Source organism: Papaver somniferum, chromosome 11 (assembly GCF_003573695.1).
Source record: "Papaver somniferum cultivar HN1 chromosome 11, ASM357369v1, whole genome shotgun sequence".
Taxonomy (NCBI): domain Eukaryota; kingdom Viridiplantae; phylum Streptophyta; class Magnoliopsida; order Ranunculales; family Papaveraceae; genus Papaver; species Papaver somniferum.
Genome location: NC_039368.1, coordinates 64779125 through 64789850, shown reverse-complemented (window position 1 = coordinate 64789850; position 10726 = coordinate 64779125).

Below are 10726 nucleotides of genomic sequence, written 5' to 3'. Positions count from 1 at the left end.
TAACTTGTGTAAGAATTGAAAAGCAGGATCACCAATAATTGTTTTTTCCAACATTCAAATACTACTTGCATAAAATTTGGGTGACTAATCCACATTTTTTTAAACTTTCTAGGAGTATTTTTTGGCTTAGGTATATTTGCACAACTACCCAGCAGAGGAGCATGATCTGGAATAATTTTCATACCAACCTTGTATCCCCAATCTCCATACAATTGTAACCATTTATGATTAAATAAGACCCTATCTAAATTACATAAGATCCTCCTATTTCCTTGTTGACAATTAGACCAAGAAAACTGAAGTTCATTTTTTGGTGCTTGAAGAAGGTCACACTGATTTATATACTCATTGAACTCTAACATTGCAGTTCTATTAGGAAGTCTACCACCAACTTTTTCATCATGTGAAATTACTGCATTAAAATCACCAAGTATAATCCATGGATTATTAAGATCACTTATTAACTGCATTTCAGACCATATAAACCTTCTTTGAACCACCTTAACATGAGCATGTACTCCAGAAACTAAAACATCTCCAACACTAACTGTTATCATTTGACTAGAAACTGATATTACTTGAGGTTGAGCAATGCATTTATTCCGGAATAACCAGATATTCCATTTTCTACCTTGACATGAATTATGAATTACCATTTTTTCCATACCAGGAAGATTCAACTTCTGACAAAAAGAAGCACTACAACTAACTTTTGGTTCTGCAACCCAAACTAAATAAGGACTAAATTGATTCACTAAAGACCACAGTTTGTCTTGAGTCCTTAATCTTCTCAGGCCTCTGACATTCCAAAACTTCATTGTTTATTTTGAGGGTTTTTGGTACCCCCTTACCTGATTCTTTCTAAAATTGTATTTATTATTTAATGCAGCTTGTTTAGGTACCTTTGCTTGTTCAGATGGACTTTTAGTATTAGATGTACTAGCTGTTGAGATAACCATTTCCTTCTCCACTATTTTGGCCCAAGAAGTTACTTGCACTGGAGTATTCACTATTGTACCATTTATGCCATCAACAAATGGAATCATGTTATTACTTACTTCCACTTCATTAACTGTTTTTGGTGATGAAATTACATTTGGTGATGATGCTGCTTTTGGAGTTGACACTACATTCTGTGTTGACACAACATTAGGAGCTGCAACTTCTTTTATTATTTCAGCATGAACTTTTGCACCGTCAACATTCTCCATAGGACTGAATTTGCTTTGTTGTAATATAACTTCTGCACTTGAAGTACTTGGTAAAACATTGTGCTGAATAGTATCTACTATAGAATCTTCTTTAGAAGAACAATCACAAATATCAAAAGGAACATTATATTCCTTTGTAATTCTCTTCTCTCCCAAAGATTTTGTTTGAGTCATTGAATGTTCTTGCTGGTCAGTTACCTTGTTATACTTCTCCCTTCTACATTCAGCATTTAGATGACCAACAATTTTACAGTGGGAGCAGTATTTAGGACAATCAGGAATAAGAACATCTTGAAAAAAAAACCATATTTAGTTCCAATCCACACCTTATTAGGAATATGCTGTGCAAAATCAACTTATACCAAAACATTAGCATAATAACCTACTTCACACCTTGATGTAGCATTATCAATATTAATTGGTGTGCCAAATTCTCTGCAAATTTTAAACAAAATGCTTTCATTCCAAAATTTCAAACCCAATCCAGGAAAACGAACCCACACCATTGCTTTGGATGTCCTTTGACTTGCTGGACGAAAATTGTAAATCCAATTTCTAACTTGTAATATTTGATTCAAAACTTCCCACCTCTGTGATTTAATCAGCTGTTTATCCTGTTCATTATCAAGCTTAATAGTGAAAAGCCCCTGCTTAAAGGAATTAAACGACAATCACCCTGTAACTTCCATTGACTTCTTAGAATAACAGCAACATCTACAAACTTAATCTTCTGTAAATCAAGCCTTCCTATAAGAGAGAACTTCCATGGATCTAAAATTTTTTCAAACAAATCATCTGGTAATTCAATCGAAGGAATTTTCTGAAAATTGTTTTCATTTATTAAATTTTCCATTTCAGGTTTATTTTGATTAATCGAAGTGTTTCTAGGACACCAAAACTTCAATTAATACAAGCAATCATCATAGAACAACAACCAAGAACAACTTAAAGATTAATCACCTGAAACTGCACAGAAAACAAGATCTGAGACGAAGAAATTTTCGCCGAGTTGCTCGCTGATTTTCAGAGCTCCAACTCAGTCTTTTTCCGATTTCAATGAGCAACATCTGCACTACTTTGCTAACTCCTCCAACTGATTGCACGACTTTCCCACATTCTCATCGTATGTATAAACACACGTGCCGTAGACCGCCAGACCAAAACCCTAGTTAATATCCCCCCATATGACACGATTGACATCTCGTGATTGTGGATTCAGTTGCTGACTTTATGGGACGATGAGTCCTTGTGTTTCTAAGTTGAACGTGACTTTGTAAATGTTCTGAGACTCATGAATTGAACATGTTTGTTGAGAGAGAAATTATGTTGGTTGCTAAAGTGAGCAAATATTGCTCGTATGAGCAAATGTTGCTCGTTTGATAAATTGTTGAATGTTGATAATCAATATTCATGGACTGAACAAATATTGAATATTGATAGTTGAACCAATATTCATGGACTGAGCAAATATTGAATATTGATAGTTGAACCAATATTCATGGACTGAGCAAATATTTATCGTCTGAGCAAATGTTGCTCATTTGATGAATTATTGAATATTGATAGTTGAACCAATATTCATGGACTGAGCAAATATCGCTCGTCTGAGCAAATGTTGCTCAAATTATTGAACATTGATAGTTGAACCAATATTCTTCAGTGCAAACAAATATTGTTCATCTGAGCAAATGTTGCTCATTTGATGAATTGTTAAATATTGATAGTTGAACCGATATTCCTTAGTCTGAGCAAATATTGCTCGTCTGAGCAAATGTTGCTCATTTGATGAAGTATTGGTAGCATGACCAAATAAATATTAAATTAAAATATTGGCGACCAAACCAAGTATAATTAATTAGAGTGTTGATCATGGGATCAACATAAAATTTAGTGTTGAATCTGGAATTATGAACCTCGAACTCAAAACCCTAATTTTGATCAATTGCTGAATTGATGATTTATTGAAAATCATTTATGAAATGAAGGAGGGACCGGCTACATGGGATGATGAATCGACTATGTAGCGCCCAGATGCTGAGGTGAGAAAAATATTAAAGTCTCTTGAAGACAAGTTGGTGAAAGGATGATTAAATTCTGGTTTAATCATTTGTTGCTGAAAAATAATGCTTATTTCAGCATTAGGTGTTAAAACGTAACTATGAAGAGATGAGAGACCGGCCAAGGAATCATGAAAACCGGCCCTGGTTGGTTCTGTGATCATCTGTTGATCATTTTTATGAAGTTCGAAGTTGTTTGGAAGAGTTTTGGACCTAATACGTGCAATTGTGCAAATTAGGTCAAATCATGAAAAGTACATGGGACCGGCTCCTTGCAAGCCAGAGAGCCAACCTTGGTCGGTCAAGGTAACATGCTTACGTCATCAAAGTGTCCGCGTTTCAGTCCTGAGAATTTTGATATTTTCTGGTGTGCGTTTGAGCAACATTTTGAGAAAATATGAAGAAATCAGAGATTTTGCTGAAACCGTGAAAACTTCATGAGATAAAGGAAAATAATAATAAAAAATGAAGGAATCATGAAGTGTGGGACCGGCTATAGCCAAGGCATGGCTGGCCGGCCAAAGAGCCTGGTACCAGGGTATTTTTCCTAATTTTACAACATTTTTCATGATTTTAGAGAAATATCATAAAATCAAGGAGTTTGTTGAAACCGAGGAATTTGTTGAAATCAAGGAGTTTTTATGAGATGAGGGAAACATAAAAAATAATAATAACAAAATAAGGGGCGTGTGGGACCGGCCGGCTAGGGCCCGGTCCCACGAGTTTCCCTAATTTTATATTATTTTTCATGGGTTTAGGGAAATATCATGAAATCAGGAAATTTTCATGGGATGAGGGAAATAATAAAAATAATAAGGAACCATGAAGTGTGGGACCGGACACGGCTAGGGCATGGCCGGACGACTAGTGAGCTTGGTCCCACAATACCTTTCCTAATTTTTATTATTTCTTTGACTTGAGGGAAATTTCATGAATTCAAGGAGTCTTTTCATGAAACGAAGGATATTTGCTCAAATGAAGAGATTTTCATGAGATCAAGGAAAATAATAAAATATGATAAAATATAAAATTGGGCGTGGGACTGGCCACAGCACGACCGACCGGCCGGTGGGCCCATTCCTCTAGCGCCTTGATTAATATTTTATTATTTTCTTCCTATTTTGCATAGGTTCATCGTTCCTTCGTGTTTTGGAATGCTCGTTCGTGCATTCAGGTGCTCATTTGTGCATCATTGCTGAATACACTTGCATCATTTTAGTCGGGGCTTACTCGATAGTTGCTCAGATGCCCGTACGTTGAATATTTATTACTAACCTGTGGAATTCTGCTAGGAAGAACCACAAATTGAAGTGACGAAATATAACGAAAAATCCTAGAATATTGTTGAATATTCAGTTAACGATTAGAGATAATTAAATGGCGGCTCTATACTAGCAGGCATGCTGTCTAGGAGCATTAATTATCTGAGAATTGAGAGATATGAGCTTGTTGAAACGTCATATTTCTCTTATATAGTCAGGGAAAACCTTGTTGCATCATGAAGACGTTATTGCTCTATACTAGCAGGCATGTTGTCTAGGAGCCGTCCAATCTTTCGATTCTATATAAAAACAGTTACTGAAATTTCTTAGTATTCATGAGATGTGTCGTCGCCTCAGCTGAGAGACTACACATCTTCATATACTCTGAGAGAAAGCATTCTCAGTCAAAGATTTTATGGCATAAGCTTTCATGCTTCAATGAGAGACATGTGCCTCAATACTCATCTGATCGCCGGATCAGGAGCATGTATAATTATGGTTTTAAGATTTTAACCTTTATCGAAAATCCACCATCTACAGAAGGATTCCTCCTTGCTCCATGAACGGGAATAGACGACTGGGCGCATCACACTCATGCTCCATATCCAAACAAGCTGTGTGTCAATATCTCTGCTCCATGACCAAACCAGCAGCGCGCCAACACGAGGAACACCAACCGCTCAACCTGCAACGCTCCGTGGTCAGGCCAGCGCCAACGCTCCATGCCACCGTCACCCCGTGGTCAAGCCAGCGCCAACGTGTGAGTGCCAACATCAACAGTTCGTGGTCAAAGTTGCAGCACCATCAGCGCTCCGTGGTCGAAGTTGCAACACCATCATCACCGATCCGTGGCCGAAATAGCAGCGTCATCCACCGTTCCACGGACTGAAGCCAAGTGTCGTTTTCACCATTCCACGGACTGAATCCAAGTGCCATTTCCACCGTTCCACGAACCAGGAGCCATCAACACCATCTACATCCTCCAGCTCCACGGTCGAGCCAAAGTTTCAACGCCATCTCTACCCGTCTCGTGGTCAAGAAAACAGCGCCGTTTCCACCATCCCATGGACTGAAACCGTTTCCTTCATTCCATGGATTGAAGCCGCTTCTACCATTCCGCGGACTGAAGCCAGTTTCCACCATTCCTCGGACTGAAGCCAGTTTCCACCGTTCCAAGTTAAGCACCATCTCTGCACGTTCTGTGACCTAGCCAGCCAGCGCCCGTTCTGCGGACCAAGTTGCAATGCCATCTCTGCCGATCAGTATCCAGAGTTGCAGAACTGACGCCAACACTCTATGGCCAAGCCTGAATTACTCAGAGCCGCCGAAACAAGGATCACATATTCCTCATGCCTCCTTCCAAAGGTTAGCCAATTTTTCCTGGAAATCTCTTCATGACTTGTCGTTTTTATTTTATCCTTGTTTGTCACCATCTCATGCTTACCCTGTAACAATGCCACTGTTACGGGCTAAGCAGGGTACTTAATGTTGATGGTGGTTTTTAGCTCAGGGCTAAATTTGTAAAACCTTGCATCTGATGTGCCGTCACTCTGCGAGGAAACAGAGCCATGAGTGTCAACCTCTCCTATGACACATTTATTGAGCCGTTCAATATACTTACATGAAATTTATCCAGACTGGCGCATGTAGCAACAATCCCAGGCATTCTGTAAATTTTGGCACCTTGCCTACACTCAATTAATATAAGTTTCTTTGAATGCTTTCTGTGCTATGTTCCCCGGCTGAACCCTTAATGTTGATATGGCATGACAATTTTTGTTCACTCGCAACAGAGTAGCACGAATATCCAAATATCAAGGATAAGGTCTTTGCATAAGGTATTCAATCAGAAAGCATGCTGCTCTCTGGCAACGAACTTAAAAGAACTCTGTGTCAACACATAGATTCAATCAATTATCCTGACTAATTTGCAAAAGTTAGGGTTTTGCGCCTTACGCATTATATCAGACCTTGCTTGTCGAAATTAATCCTAGGAAAACTAGGTAATTAATCCGCCATGGATTAGCAGATGCACAATCTTGCCCAGAATCAGAAAACAAGGAGCCGCATGATAGAAACAACAACAAAGAGAGGTGCGGCCATGCCTTAGGCCAACCTCCGCCATTTTTCATTGGCCACGCCCCATCCTAAACCGGACCTATTTCCCTCGACCAATAAGGTCGCCTTAAACTCGCCACACGCACATAAGTTGTGGCTGGATCCATACTTGCCGGCTCTATTTCTCATCGACCAATCAGGTCGCACTAAACCTGCCACGCGCACCAAAAGGGTGGCCACGCCCATGCTTAGCCGGCTCCCTGCTTTCATTGACCAATCAGGTTGCTCTAAACCTACCACAACTTTAAAAAAGGTGGAAATTGTGTCAAAAGGTTACCCTACCAAGTTGGCTTCCCAAAAGCATGCCAACATGCCAAAAACAAACATGTCAGGTGCACATGCCAAATGGCATGCCAAACATACCAAAAGCATGCCAATCGCACACGCCAAACAGGCATGCCAAGTGGACATGCCAAACGTGCCACCTACCGCATACTACATGCCATATACGCTAATTAGGGTTTCGACATGGAAAACCCTAGTTTAGGCAAAGTTCTTGCGCCAACCGAGCCAAACAACGTTCCACAGAATATGGGGATCAATGTGGCCATTAAAATTGATGTTTCCACACCACGTTTGAATCTAACACCAACGTGCCAAAAATCCAGCGGCAGGCGGCACTTGCACCATCGTGCCGCTGGCGTGCACAAACTATGTCAGCCATGCCTCAACGCCACTAGCATGCACTAAAGGCGCCATTGTGCCATTGTCAGGCGCCAACGGAATGTAGCCACAATCAACGGCTACCCTTCCCCATGAGATGCAATCTCAGCCATCCAAGTTTGCCACCAAACTAACAGACTTGTGGCAACTTTTAGGCGACCAGCCACCTAAATCCCGTGGCCATGTCTACGCCAGGCGCCACTTACACCATCATGCCGCTGGCATGCAAAAAATATGCCAGCCATGCCGCAATGCCACTGACATGCACTAAAGGCACCACTATGCCATTATCAGGCGCCAACAGAAGGTAGCCATAATCAATGGTTACCCTTCCTCATGAGATGCAATCTCAGTCATCCAAGTTCGCCACCGAACTGGTAGACTTGTGTCAAGTTTCAGGCGGCCATCCAAGACGAGTCTAATAGCATCACATGATATTTTCTTGCGGCAAGTCTCGTGATTTTTACTTGCCAAAGTACTACATGTTTTTCACAAAGAACACTCGAGACATCAAACATGTCACAAACTGGAGGATACTCATCAGGGTATTAGTCTGGCGGTTTACAGCGTGCGGCGTGCAATACTCCCGTTACAAGAAAGTGTCATGGAGAAGGGCGATTAGTAATGGCAAAAAGTAATAGTGTAAACGTTTCCTTCATCATGGAAGCATAAATTATAACGTTACACGTTACTCCACTCTTCCACCACTCAATCGTTTCCACTTCCTACGAGATCAAGGTACGTTTTATTATGACTTGTATAAATATGTTTCACCTATTTCCACCAAACAACAAGTTTTGGTCGGAGAACAACACAGTATCCAGAAATCACCTGGTAGCTTTCCATTCTGCTAGCCAGTTCTACTTTCTGATATAAGTCATAAACAACCACTCCTTCAGAATCAACTATTCTGGTCTCAACACTTTCTTCGCTTCCCTCCCCAAGACCAACCCTTCTCCTTCACTTTGAGACCGAAGCAACCTTGGAACGGCCATTTCTTGGTTTAGGCCAGGATTGTACAGATTGATCTCTCGAATCAAAAGTACTCCCGTGCAGTGCATTGTTTAGGGTCTAGACTCGTTTCTCATCCACACACACAAAATTACCAAAACCGGCAGAATCAGTTTTCACCCTCGAACAACTAGCTTTCCTAGTTACTGGTGCAACTTTTAAAGGTTTACTAGGAAAAATTTTCTTTTCAGTTACCACCTTCTTAATTTGGACAGGGGAATTAGAATTATTATTCTCCTTCCTTAAATATTAATTGGTTGAGAAATTGAACTATTATGAAGTAGATACGAAGTGCTTACCTCCTTAATTTCTCCATCTTCTGAACTGGATTCAGTTGCATCTTCAATAGTATCCGAATCATCCATATTAGATATAGTATTAAAGCCAAAGAAGGTTGTGAAGATACACCAATATGCTGAATTTCTTTAATTACTCCACTTGATTCACCTTTTTCAAAAGTATAATGCACATCAAAGATTTTAGAAGAAATATTAGGAAAAGCTTCATGTGAATTTAAGTCTTCCTTAAAACCCTCTTCAATTGTTTCTAAAGCCTGAAATCGTCCAGTAAGCAAAATTTCTTGTGGGTCCGTCATTCTATCATACTTCTCTTTTGCAATATTAATAGAATCAATAATATGTTCAGAAGTATTAAAAGAATCATTCTCAGCATCATGGGAGCAAATATCAAATCCAATACCTTGTTTAATCTTAGGCCTCCACTGTTTCTTAACCTTTTTAGCTTTCCCTGGTCTTTGGATGAATTCACCCCTTTGTTTTCTACGCTCTGATCCAAAGTGACCCATTGCATTACAATGACAGCAGTATTTTGGTAAGTGAGGTATCTGAACAGCTTGCTCAAATTTCTTGTATTTAGTACTAACACAAATTTTACTAGGAATAAATTTACTTAAATCAATTTCCACTAACACACAAGCATAAAAACCAGCTGCTCTAATAAGAGTTGTTTCATCTACTCTTATAGTTTACCCAGAGTTCTTCCCATTTCCATAATAACATTTTCTTTCCAATACTCAATGCTAAGACCTGGAAACATAACCCATACAACGGCTAATGAAGTTTTATGTTCTTCAAGATTAAAATCAGGCTTCCAAGCTCTTAAACTCAAAGATTGATCTTCTACTATCCAATTGCCTTTCCAAATTAAATTTCTATCCTCTTTATTATCGATTTTAATGATAAAGAAACCTTTTCCAAGAGGAATAAACTGAATGTTACCTTTAACCTTCCATTTATTCTTCAACGAATTAACCACCACATTCATTTTCAATTTTACTAAATTTAACCTACTAATAAGACTGAATTTTCATTCATCTAAACATTCATCAATAATTTCATCAAGAATAAACAAAGAAGGCGAAATCGCATCCTCCATGTTTGAATCAGCTGAAAAAACCCTAAACTCTACTTCACAATCTGCCTGATTTTTACTATTTTCCGACATATTAATTGTCAGATCTCACAACACCTTTACCATCAATCATCGATTAAAACAAAAAAACCACCTGAATTCAAGAGGAAAATGAAACGAAAACGAAAAGATCGAGAAAAAAATCAAACTGAGTTACACCCGAGTCAGTCGCCCGATTTATTGTCTCTTCTTTCTTAATCAAATTTTCAACCCATTTGTGTTTCAAATAAACACTTTTGGTAGAGGTTACCCAGTTGTGTACAAACAAGTTTATTAAATCAATAATATTCCATGCCATGCAACTATTACTTGCACCATAGGTTGAACTTTCCATATTGGGGAAGAACTCTACCACCAAATCTCAGCGATATGCTTGTTGCAACATATATTCTTGATGATCAAGAAACCCGGTATGCTGATAGTGGTCCAAACAATTATGTTACTTCTGATTCTACTACTTCGACTACTCCTTATGAAGGTTCGAAAGAGATATCTATTGCTAGTGGCCAAAGTATGCACATTACTCATTTGGGAAGCTCTTGTAGGTATACTAATAATCATTCCTTTCTTTTAGATGATATTCTACTTATTCCAAAATCTTCACATAATCTTTTTGGTGTCCATAAATTCACCACTGACAATTATTGTGAGCTAGTTAACTTTTTCTCCAACTGGTTTTTCAAGGACCAGAAGTCCGGGAAGATTCTTTCCAAGGTCCTCATAGGAATGGTTTCTATCATATTCATTTCAGCTCCCAGCCTCAAGCCTTCACATCAACAATAACTGACAAAGATCTTCTTCACAGAAGATTTGGGTTCATTCCAGACTTTACAAAAATTGTGTCTTAAACTTAGGATTTCAAATGTTTCAAATAAATATTTCTTTTATAGTGATTACAAAATCTGTAAAGTCAAAATTACCTTTTCAATTGTCTTGTACAGTTGTTGCACAATCTATAAAGTTGTTGCATATG